Source organism: Apis cerana, unplaced genomic scaffold (assembly GCF_029169275.1).
Source record: "Apis cerana isolate GH-2021 unplaced genomic scaffold, AcerK_1.0 Chr0_AcerK, whole genome shotgun sequence".
In the NCBI taxonomy this organism is placed as follows: domain Eukaryota; kingdom Metazoa; phylum Arthropoda; class Insecta; order Hymenoptera; family Apidae; genus Apis; species Apis cerana.
In genome coordinates this window covers 3,677,225-3,687,326 of record NW_026893558.1, presented here as the reverse complement: position 1 = coordinate 3,687,326, position 10,102 = coordinate 3,677,225, and the positions used below count along the sequence as shown (strand labels likewise).

At 18.5% G+C, this 10,102-nt stretch overlaps 1 long non-coding RNA gene across 1 annotated transcript; it reads right to left on the bottom strand.

Moving 5' to 3' along the window:
* Positions 1 to 1,798: 1,798 nt before the first annotated feature.
* On the bottom strand, positions 1,799 to 3,458 carry LOC133667537 (uncharacterized). Its single transcript, XR_009833228.1, has 2 exons — positions 2,617 to 3,458; positions 1,799 to 2,279 (listed from the first exon to the last, which is right to left on the bottom strand). It is a non-coding gene; the product is annotated as an uncharacterized LOC133667537 (long non-coding RNA).
* Positions 3,459 to 10,102: the final 6,644 nt, after the last annotated feature.

Sequence of the window (10,102 nt, the reverse complement as noted above, 5' to 3'; positions counted from 1 at the left end):
ATTAAGTAATAATTGGTTTATTGCAAATATTATTTATATTTATAAATATAATTTATAAAAGAATTTATAAAAAAAATTAATTTTATCAATATTTAATTATAAAGTATTCATTGAAAAATCAATTATTAAAATATTATCAAGTAAATTTTTATTTTTAACATTAAATTTACATAGTTTTAAAATTACTAATATTATATTAAAATTAATGTATTTTTAACTAGTATAATTTATGTAATTTATTTTTTAATTAACATAATTAATTTTATTAATTAATTAATTAAATTATTTATTTAAATAGCTTATATATAGAGTGTAATATTAATGAAAATATTAATGAAAATTTTTAAATTTTTTAAATAGATAATAATATATAATTTAGTTAGAATAATATAATATCTAAATAATTTATTAACAATAAATTGCTAAATAATTAGCTTTAATTAATTTAAAATTTATTAAAATTTATTTATTATAACAATATATAAGAAGTAATAATTTACATTTAATTTCGACTTAAAGATTGATTCAATTAATTAAATCCTTATATTATTTTAGTTATTGTAATTATTATAATCTAATTAAAATATTCAATTTAAATAATTGTTTATTCCCTCAAATGATAAAATTAATAAAATTAAAAAATATGAAATTAATGTTCTATAAGATTTTAAATAATAAATAACAGGTAAAAATAAAATAATTTCAACATCAAAAATTAAGAATATTATTGTTATTAAAAAAAAAAAAGTGAACGAAAAGGATAAATTAGATTTTGTAATAGGGCTAAATCCACATTCAAAAGGAGATCTTTTTCAAAATCTTTTTTTTTTATTGAAATAAATTTATTAAAAGGATTAATGAAATTAAAGTGATTAATAAAAACATAAAAAGATATATATATATATAATTATATTAAATTTAATTAATTTTCTTAATTGAAAATTAAACGTATTTATTTATACAATATATATATATATATATATAAATAATTGAAATTTAATTTTTAAATTTAAATCAATAAATAAACAAAATATAAATAAATAAAAATAATCAAATTACATCAATAAAATGTCAATATCAAATGGCTAATTCAAAATTTATATTATGTTTATTTCAAAAATGAATTTTTAACAGTCGATATGGAGATACTAAAAGAAAAATGATCCAATTAGTACATGTAAACCATGAAATCTAATAGCTATAAAAAAAATTGAATAAAAAAAAATAGAATCATAAATTTTATCATTAAAGCAAAAAAAAAAAAAAGAATTTAAATATTCAATTGTTTATAAAATAGTAAAATAAATCCCTAATAAAATTGTTTGTGTTATATAAAATTTTCTATATTTTAATTTATTAATAATTAAATAATAATGACTTAATGTTACTGTAAATCTTACCTGGAGAAATTAAAGTAAATGAATTTAATAATGGAATTTCTATTGAATTAAAAATTTAATATTTTTGGTGGTCATAATATATCAATTCCAATTTCATATTTGGGAAGATTGATGTATGAAAAAAAGTCAAAAAAAAAAAAAAAAAAAAATACAAAATATATTAATTCTAAAATAAGTAAAATTATTCTAAATTTTTAAAAATTAATAATAAAAATGTATGTAATCCTTTATAATAAAATATTCTATCTCGAATAATATCACAAAATCAAAATATTATAATTAAAGTGGTATTAATTATATTTAAAATTATAAGTAAAAAAATTGTTCTTGTTAATTCAAATAATCTAAAAGATAAAATAATTGGTCATGGGCAATTTATGATTACATTAAATGAAAAGTTTTTCTTCATTATTTATTAATTAAAATTCATTTGATTCTGAAAAATATAAAATTAAGAAAATTGAAAATACATATCATTGAATAATTGATATAAAAATTTCTAAAGTTAATAATGTATTTTGAATTAATAAATTAATTGGAATTATTGCAATAAAATTTCTAATAAAAATACCTAATAATGTTAAAATTAAATGTCCTGAAATTAAATTTGCTGATAATCAAATTGATAAAGTTCATTGATAAAGTCAAATAATTAATTTAACTAATTCAATAATAACTATAAAATTAATTAAAAATATTGGAGAGTCTTTATTGGAAAGCATTTTTTTTATCATATATTTCATATCAATCTTCTTACCAATACTTACTATTTTATCTCGTTCATCTTGTTACATGATACATTGATATTAATGTTCTTTTGATATACTTAAATCATTTTCATCTAAATTAATATTCACAACTAAATTCTTCTTCTTGTATCTTATTTGGAAAATGCACAAATGAAACATAAAAAGCATAAAAATGTACATAAATATAAATTCACAGAATATCTATTGGAAATAATTAATATGTTTGTAATTAAATATTAAATTATAAAGATTATAATCATAGAAGAATAACAAAAATAACAATGTTTGATTCTGTTTGTTTTAATTTTCTAATGAAAAAAGAAAAATGAATATTTTAACCTGATGGACATTTAATCCAAGCTTAGTATTTTATTGCCATTATATTTTCAGATATATGTTTTACCGAAGGACCAAAAGTATTCCTATATCTAATCCAATCAAATTTCTTGTTCCGTTTCATTACTTACATTTAAAAATGATAGAATAGAATAGCTGTAAAGTCATGCTTCTGCATAACATTTTAAGGCTGCCTGTGTATTCTGACAGTGTGCAGTGTCAGACAGGCATATTGGATGAATTTTTTCCTTATAAAAAAAACAAAAAAATATTTATATATTTATTACATAAAAGTCAGATGTTAACATTTGACTTATTCCAATAATATATATAGAGGTTAATTTTTAATTTTATGATTTTATGAAAACTTACACGACATTTAAGAACACTAGAGTCAAAACTTTCTTCACCACTTTTACAAGAAAATACAATGCATTCTATGGATTCTATGGATTCAATGCATGCAATGGATTCTAATGAAACACGAGATGACATTACATTACAAATTTTTGCATTTATTAATGACAATTGAACAAATCCACGGATCTTTCGACCTTTATCTCGATTTTATCTTCTACAGAAAAAAATTAAGGCAATCGTGTCCGTAATAAGGTTACGTGTGCTTCGGAATTGATGAATTTTCTTTATCCACATGATTCTTTAAACACTGCGTCATAGAATTTGTTTTTACAAGACAAATCACGAGATTAGACCATTATAAATTCCACATTGTCGATTTCCACGTAATATAGTTAAATAACATTAATATAGACAATTAAATCTTATTTTAGAACAAGATATATTTAAAATGGATTATTATTATTATTATTATTACGAATGTTTATCAATATATTTAAACACCAAAATTATTATGAATTTAAATATTTCTGCATTATTATAATTCTTCGTATTCTAATTATATCGTATAATTTTAAAAGTATAATCTTCAAAATAACAAAACTATGAAAATTAATATGGAGAGAAACTATATGTGAGATTTATATTTACGTATGTTCTAAAATTCTACTATATAAACAATTGTTAATTTTATAATACAAATTGGTAAAAATATTCCAGAATTGATAAAAATTTCCAGAAAAATAGTTGAATTATTTACATTTCCACACTTTCAAATTAAATAAATAAAGAAAACTAAAGAAAACTAAAACACTTCACTAAGCACTTATTTAATATTTATGTATTAAGCATTTATTAAAATATTATTATTTCATACCATTGATTTTCTTTTTTTATTTCTTTTTACTGTCAAATTTTCAACTTTCATAACTTTCATTTTATAATCGTTAAGGTTACGTGTTATTTCGCATTATTCGTAGCAATCTTTTAAAATTATGCATTAAATTTGTTTATATATTTATAATTTACATTTTACATCGTATTTTTAAATATATTATTAATATATGTTTATGTATATGTATATGATTTACAAAATATAAATTCACAGAATATCTATTGGAAAATAATTAAACGTGACGACAAAAACGATATTTAAATATCCTAAACGTATCTTAGCTCTTTTATAACAGCATTCGATTTAAATTGTTATATATAAATATATATATATATATTTACAATATAACAATTACATTGTTATAAATTAATAATGTACCACACCTGTTCACAATATTATTTTAATTATTTTAATTATCATAATTTTGATATATATTTAGTTATAAAAAATTAATTAACAAATATATGATATCACAAATTTATTTATCGAATAAATAACACTAATATTATCAGACGATATATATGACGTTTTTCATAAAAATATAAACTATTTATATTATCAAAAATCTTTATCTTTCTTTAATTTTCACCTTTATAAAAGGATACAATATATGCGTATATATATGTACATTTGTATTGTATACATACACACACATTTATACATATATAAACACATAAAATACGATCAATCTTTAATTTTTTTTAAATTAATTTACATAATATGTTTGAACGAAGTACTTTTTTTAATGTAAATATGTAAATCCAATTTGTGTAAAATTTATTTATTTTTTAATTATTAACTTGTTAATAAGAATTTTATATGTACAGTTAGTCGCAGAAGTTTTCATACACTTTACACATATTCAATTAAATTCGTGTTATCGAAATCAACGATAATTTTGTTTTATATGAAATATTGCGAGTATAATAATATGAAACCATTTTTTTATTATGGAACATCATTTCAAAGCAGTGAAATTAATTTTTCAAATTTCAACATTATTTTTCTTTATATATAATTTCATTACGTAATGTTTCAAGATAAAATAAAATTTTAAATTACAAGATATTTAATTCTAAATCTATCATCGGAGATAAAAAGAAGTATATTTTCAGCAAAAATTGTATCCAAAATATGAAAAAATGAAAGTTGATTTCACATACTCAAAAAAATTTTTGTCCAAAAATAAATTATTCTATACATAACACTTTAATATATTGCTATATATAAGTTTTCATCGAAATCAAATCTTTCATAATAATTCAATTTCTTTACAAGATACTATAAAAAAATTTGCATGCCTATATATTAAATTACAAATAAAACCTCGAATAATCAAACTAACGGTAGTAATATCAGTAGTCTAAGAGCGTAATATAATTTTTTAGATAATTCAATAATTTATATTATTCATGAAATATGATAGTTTTACTGTATATTACCTGTTTATATATATACGTATACATATATATATGCATGCTTGTATATATATATATATATCAGTTTTTCCAGCTTTTTCATCTTTTTTCCTTCTTATCTATCAAATTATTTTCCAAATTACTATTATCGCATTTCCTTCTTTTTCTTTCTTTTTCAATGCTTCTGAATACGTAAGAATACCGTTAACGAAGATATTAAATTTATACTTATTTTTACTCATAAATTTATCTTCAATTTTTTTTTTATGACTCATTCGTTCAATTACGTATCGCTTATTATATCATTTTCAAACTTCTAATTTCATCATGCCAATCTTTATCATTGCCTACCATAGAATATATGTTAAATATATAAAAATATATTAGATAGATATCATATTATCCTCTAATAAGAAACGATAACATCTAACTTCAAAATTTTCATTTTACTGTGTAGTAAAATTGTAGATTCCAAATTGTGTTGAGTCGTTGAATCCAAATATAATCTATTTCTATCTAAACTTGCAACTGTTAAAGTATCATTTCGAAAACTTGTGTATCTGCATCATCCGTAGTTAGATTATCGAAATCTAAAATTTTATTTAAGTAAAATGAATATTTCATAAAAATATTTCATCTTCTCCAATCTTCTTATTCCAATGCTTATACTATTTTATCTTGTTCATCTTGTTACGTGATACATTAATGTTCTTTTGATACGTTTAAATAATTTTCATCTAAATTAATATTCACAACTAAATTCTTCTGACAATCTTGTATCTTATTTTGAAAATGCACAAATGAAATGTTAAAAGCATGATAATGTACCATAGCGTACGAATCGCTTGTTGTAGAGTAACCAGCTAAAATTGAGCATAAAGATCAACGTTTCCCGCTTGTAAAGAACGAAGAGAACTATATTTGTCTCCTTTATCTTCAGAGATATAATCGTTTTAATAATACACTATTCATAAAATTTTAAAATTTTTCTTCTTTATATGATCGTAATGTATGAACTGTTTGTAGAGGAGTAGACAGTCAAAATTGGGTAAAGGATTCTCACGATAAGGAATGTCGAACGTTATGATCGTATAAAGATGAAGAAATTTTTGAATTTCTTTAGAATTCGGTAATCTCTTTCGTTATATATGTATTGTATCGTTTTTATATTTACTACATATTTATTCAATATATGTATGGTTCTTTCGTATATTTGTGCATTGCTATTATTATGCGTATGTACTATGTTTATATTGCGTTATGTTATATTTATTATGTTATTAGATATATATATATATATCTTTGAAATATATCGGAATATATGTATTTAAACTTGAATACTTAACGATGATTTAATGAAAGTGTTCTTCTTCTTATTTGTATGTATATACATCTTTTCTGTATGCTTTGTGTATAAATATGTATATATACGTATGTGATTATTGTTCGAATGTATATCGCTATTATTAAATATCCGCTATATTTATGTTACAATATATTTATTATATATATTTTATATTTTCGGAGTATGAAGGAAGATACATTTCTTTTTAGTTTAGGTATATATCGTTTCTGTGTGTGTTTGTACATATATATATGATTTTTACATGTGTGTGTAAATCGTTATTATTATATACCTACTATATTTATATCGTGTTATACTATGTTATGTTCCTATTATATTTGTACATATATATCGTTTTAATTGCGTGTGTTTATATATATACCATTTTATCTGTCCATATATGTGTGTTTCTTAACACCACCACTCTTGTACATAAGAACTTTTAAAACTTTTTTCAAGATATCGTTTTTATATGTCTATTATATATATATTATTCGAATAATGTATGTGTATGTATATCTTAAACGAACGTATGTGTGTATATATTATTTTTGTGCGTTTGTATAGCGCTGTATCGTTTACTTACTATATTTATATTACGTTGTATATGCGATATATTTTCGGAGATACAACGGTTTTAATTATGAAATTTTTTCTTTTTATCTAAATATAATACGTAAATCCAGAGATGTAAAGTAACGAATGAAAATACGTTTTCTTTTATCTTATATATGTAGTTTCTGTATATAATCTGTATATATATTATTTCTTGTGTGTATGAATTTATATATGTACTTATACGATTTATGTATGGATAGCTATATAGCTATAATGTAGCTCTAATATAATAAAATAGCTATAGTACATATATATGATTTATGTATTATATTATTATTATATCCAGAGATAAAGTGGTTTTAACATTACCTAATTCTAAAAATTTCAAAATTTCCTATTCGTTATACGATCATAATGTAGAATAACCAGCCAAAATTGAATGTAATGAGTTCTCTCGACAATGGGTTTCATGCTCGTATGAAGAAATTTTGGAATCCTTAGAATTCGGTAATCTTAAAATAGGTGAATTACTGAAGATAATAGACATATATATATTTTGTTATAATTGCAACCAGAAAACATTGTCATTTACACTAAATTTTCCCTAGTTATTCTATGACAATCGCTTCAAATCTATTATCGAATAAAGTTGGAATTAAACTATTTAGCTAAATAATAATTAAAATTTATTAAATTAATATTTTTAATAATTTTATTATTTTTATATTTACATTATACTATAATCTAAATTTTCTAAGATTTTTAATTTTAACAGAATTTTTGGTTATTATAGTTTTATTTTATATTATTGATAATGAATATAATACATGATTATTTTTAATTTTTTTAATATTTTCTGTTTGTGAATTAGTTTTGGGTATATCATTATTAGCAAGAATAAATTATGAATTATGTCATCGAAAATTAAGAATATTAGATTTAATTTATTAACTTAGGATTATTATAATTTTATTAATATTTGTATATTTATTTATATTATTTATTAAAAAATAATTTAAATTTAATTATAATATTATTAATAAATTTACTTAATAAATTTACTTACTTTTAATTGAATTGAATGAATTTTTATTTTTGTAATTTTAGTTTCAATAATATTTCTTACTATTTAATAATATTAACTTTATGAGTTTTTTGATTAATTTTTTTATAATTAAATAATAATAGAATAAATTGTTTGTTTATAAATTTATTATTAATAATTTCATTATTATTAGTTTTTATATCAATAAACTTATTGGTATTTTATTTATTTTATGAATTAGATTTATTTTATTGATTTTTTATTTAATTGCCAAATGACGATGATTAAGAAAATCCTTAATTATCAAATTTAATTAATATTTTATACAATAATTTTTCATTAATTATATTATATATTATTTATTATATTTATTGAATTGTAGATTAAATTAATTGTAGATTAAATTTAATATTAATTGAAAAATTAAATTTAAATTTAAATTTAATATTATTTATGTATTTATTAATATCATTTTCAGTTAAAATTCCAATTTATTTACTTCATGGTTGATTATTAAAGACTCATGTTGAAGCATGATGGTTATTATGAATCAATAATTTTAGCTTCAATTATATTGAAATTAGGAGGATATGGAATATTATGATTAATAAAAATTTTTAAGAATCAATTTATTTTTATACAAAAATTTTAATTGTAATTAATTCATTTGGAATTTTAATTTTAAGATTAATATGTTTATCTCAGTATGATATAAAATCTATTATTGCAATTTCATCAATTGTATATATAGGATTAATAATTATAAGAATATTAACTTTTTTAAAATAAGAATAAATGGTGGTTATTTAATAATAATTTCTCGTGGTCTTAAATTTTCAGGATTATATTTCTTAGTAAATATAATTTATAAACAAACTAGACGTTTAATATTTGTTAATAAAGATATAATTAACTTTATATCTACAATATTTTTATTTTGATTTGTAATATGTTCATCTATATTTATCTATATAATCTATATAATATAGGATCACCTGTTTCATTAAATTTAGTAAGTGAAATTATATTAATACTTATGGTTTAGTATCATGATTAAAATTTATAATTATTATTTTAAAAATATATCGTTTATTTAGATTTATTTATTTATATTAACTAATCATGGAAAAACTTATATAAGATTTAAAATTAATAATTTTATTTATTGGTTGAATATTTTATTTTAATAATACACTATTTTAATAATTGAATTCCATTAAATTTAATGTTTTCAAAATTATATTTTATTTAATATTTATTTAAATAGTTTAATAAAAATATTGATTTGTGAAATTATATAAATATAAATTTATTTTAAATTATCATAAAAATATAATTAATTGGAATTTTGTTATTTAAATTTAGATTATTTATTATATTATTAAGATTTTTATATTTAAGTAAAATTGTTATTTTAAATAAAATATTTATACATTTAATTCTATAAAATTTAATTTTTAATAATAATTGATTATAAATCATTAATACTCATTTTTTTAGTAAGGATTTTTCTATAATTATTTATTTATTGAATTAGATATATAAATTTAAGAGAATTAAAAATAAATCGGTTTTTATATTTAATAATTTTATTTTTAATTTCTATATATATATTAATTTCAAGACCAAATATATTATCAATTATTTTAGGTTGAGATAAGTTAGAATTAATTTTTTATTTTTAGTAATTTATCACATAAAAATAAAATCATTTACTTCAGGTAACTTTAACTATTACATATAGTTTATTTTAAAACGTGATATTGGATTATTATTACTTATTAATTATATGTTTAATAATTTATTATGGAAGATGAAATTTATCTTTTTATAAAATAAATAAATTTATAATGATTCTTTTATTGTTAATAGCTTTCACTAAAAGAGCTCAAATTCCTTTTTCAATTTGATTATCAATGGCAATGAAAGATCCAACATCTGTTTCATTTTTAATTCATTCTTCAATATTGATAACAGCTGGAATTTATTTATCAATTCG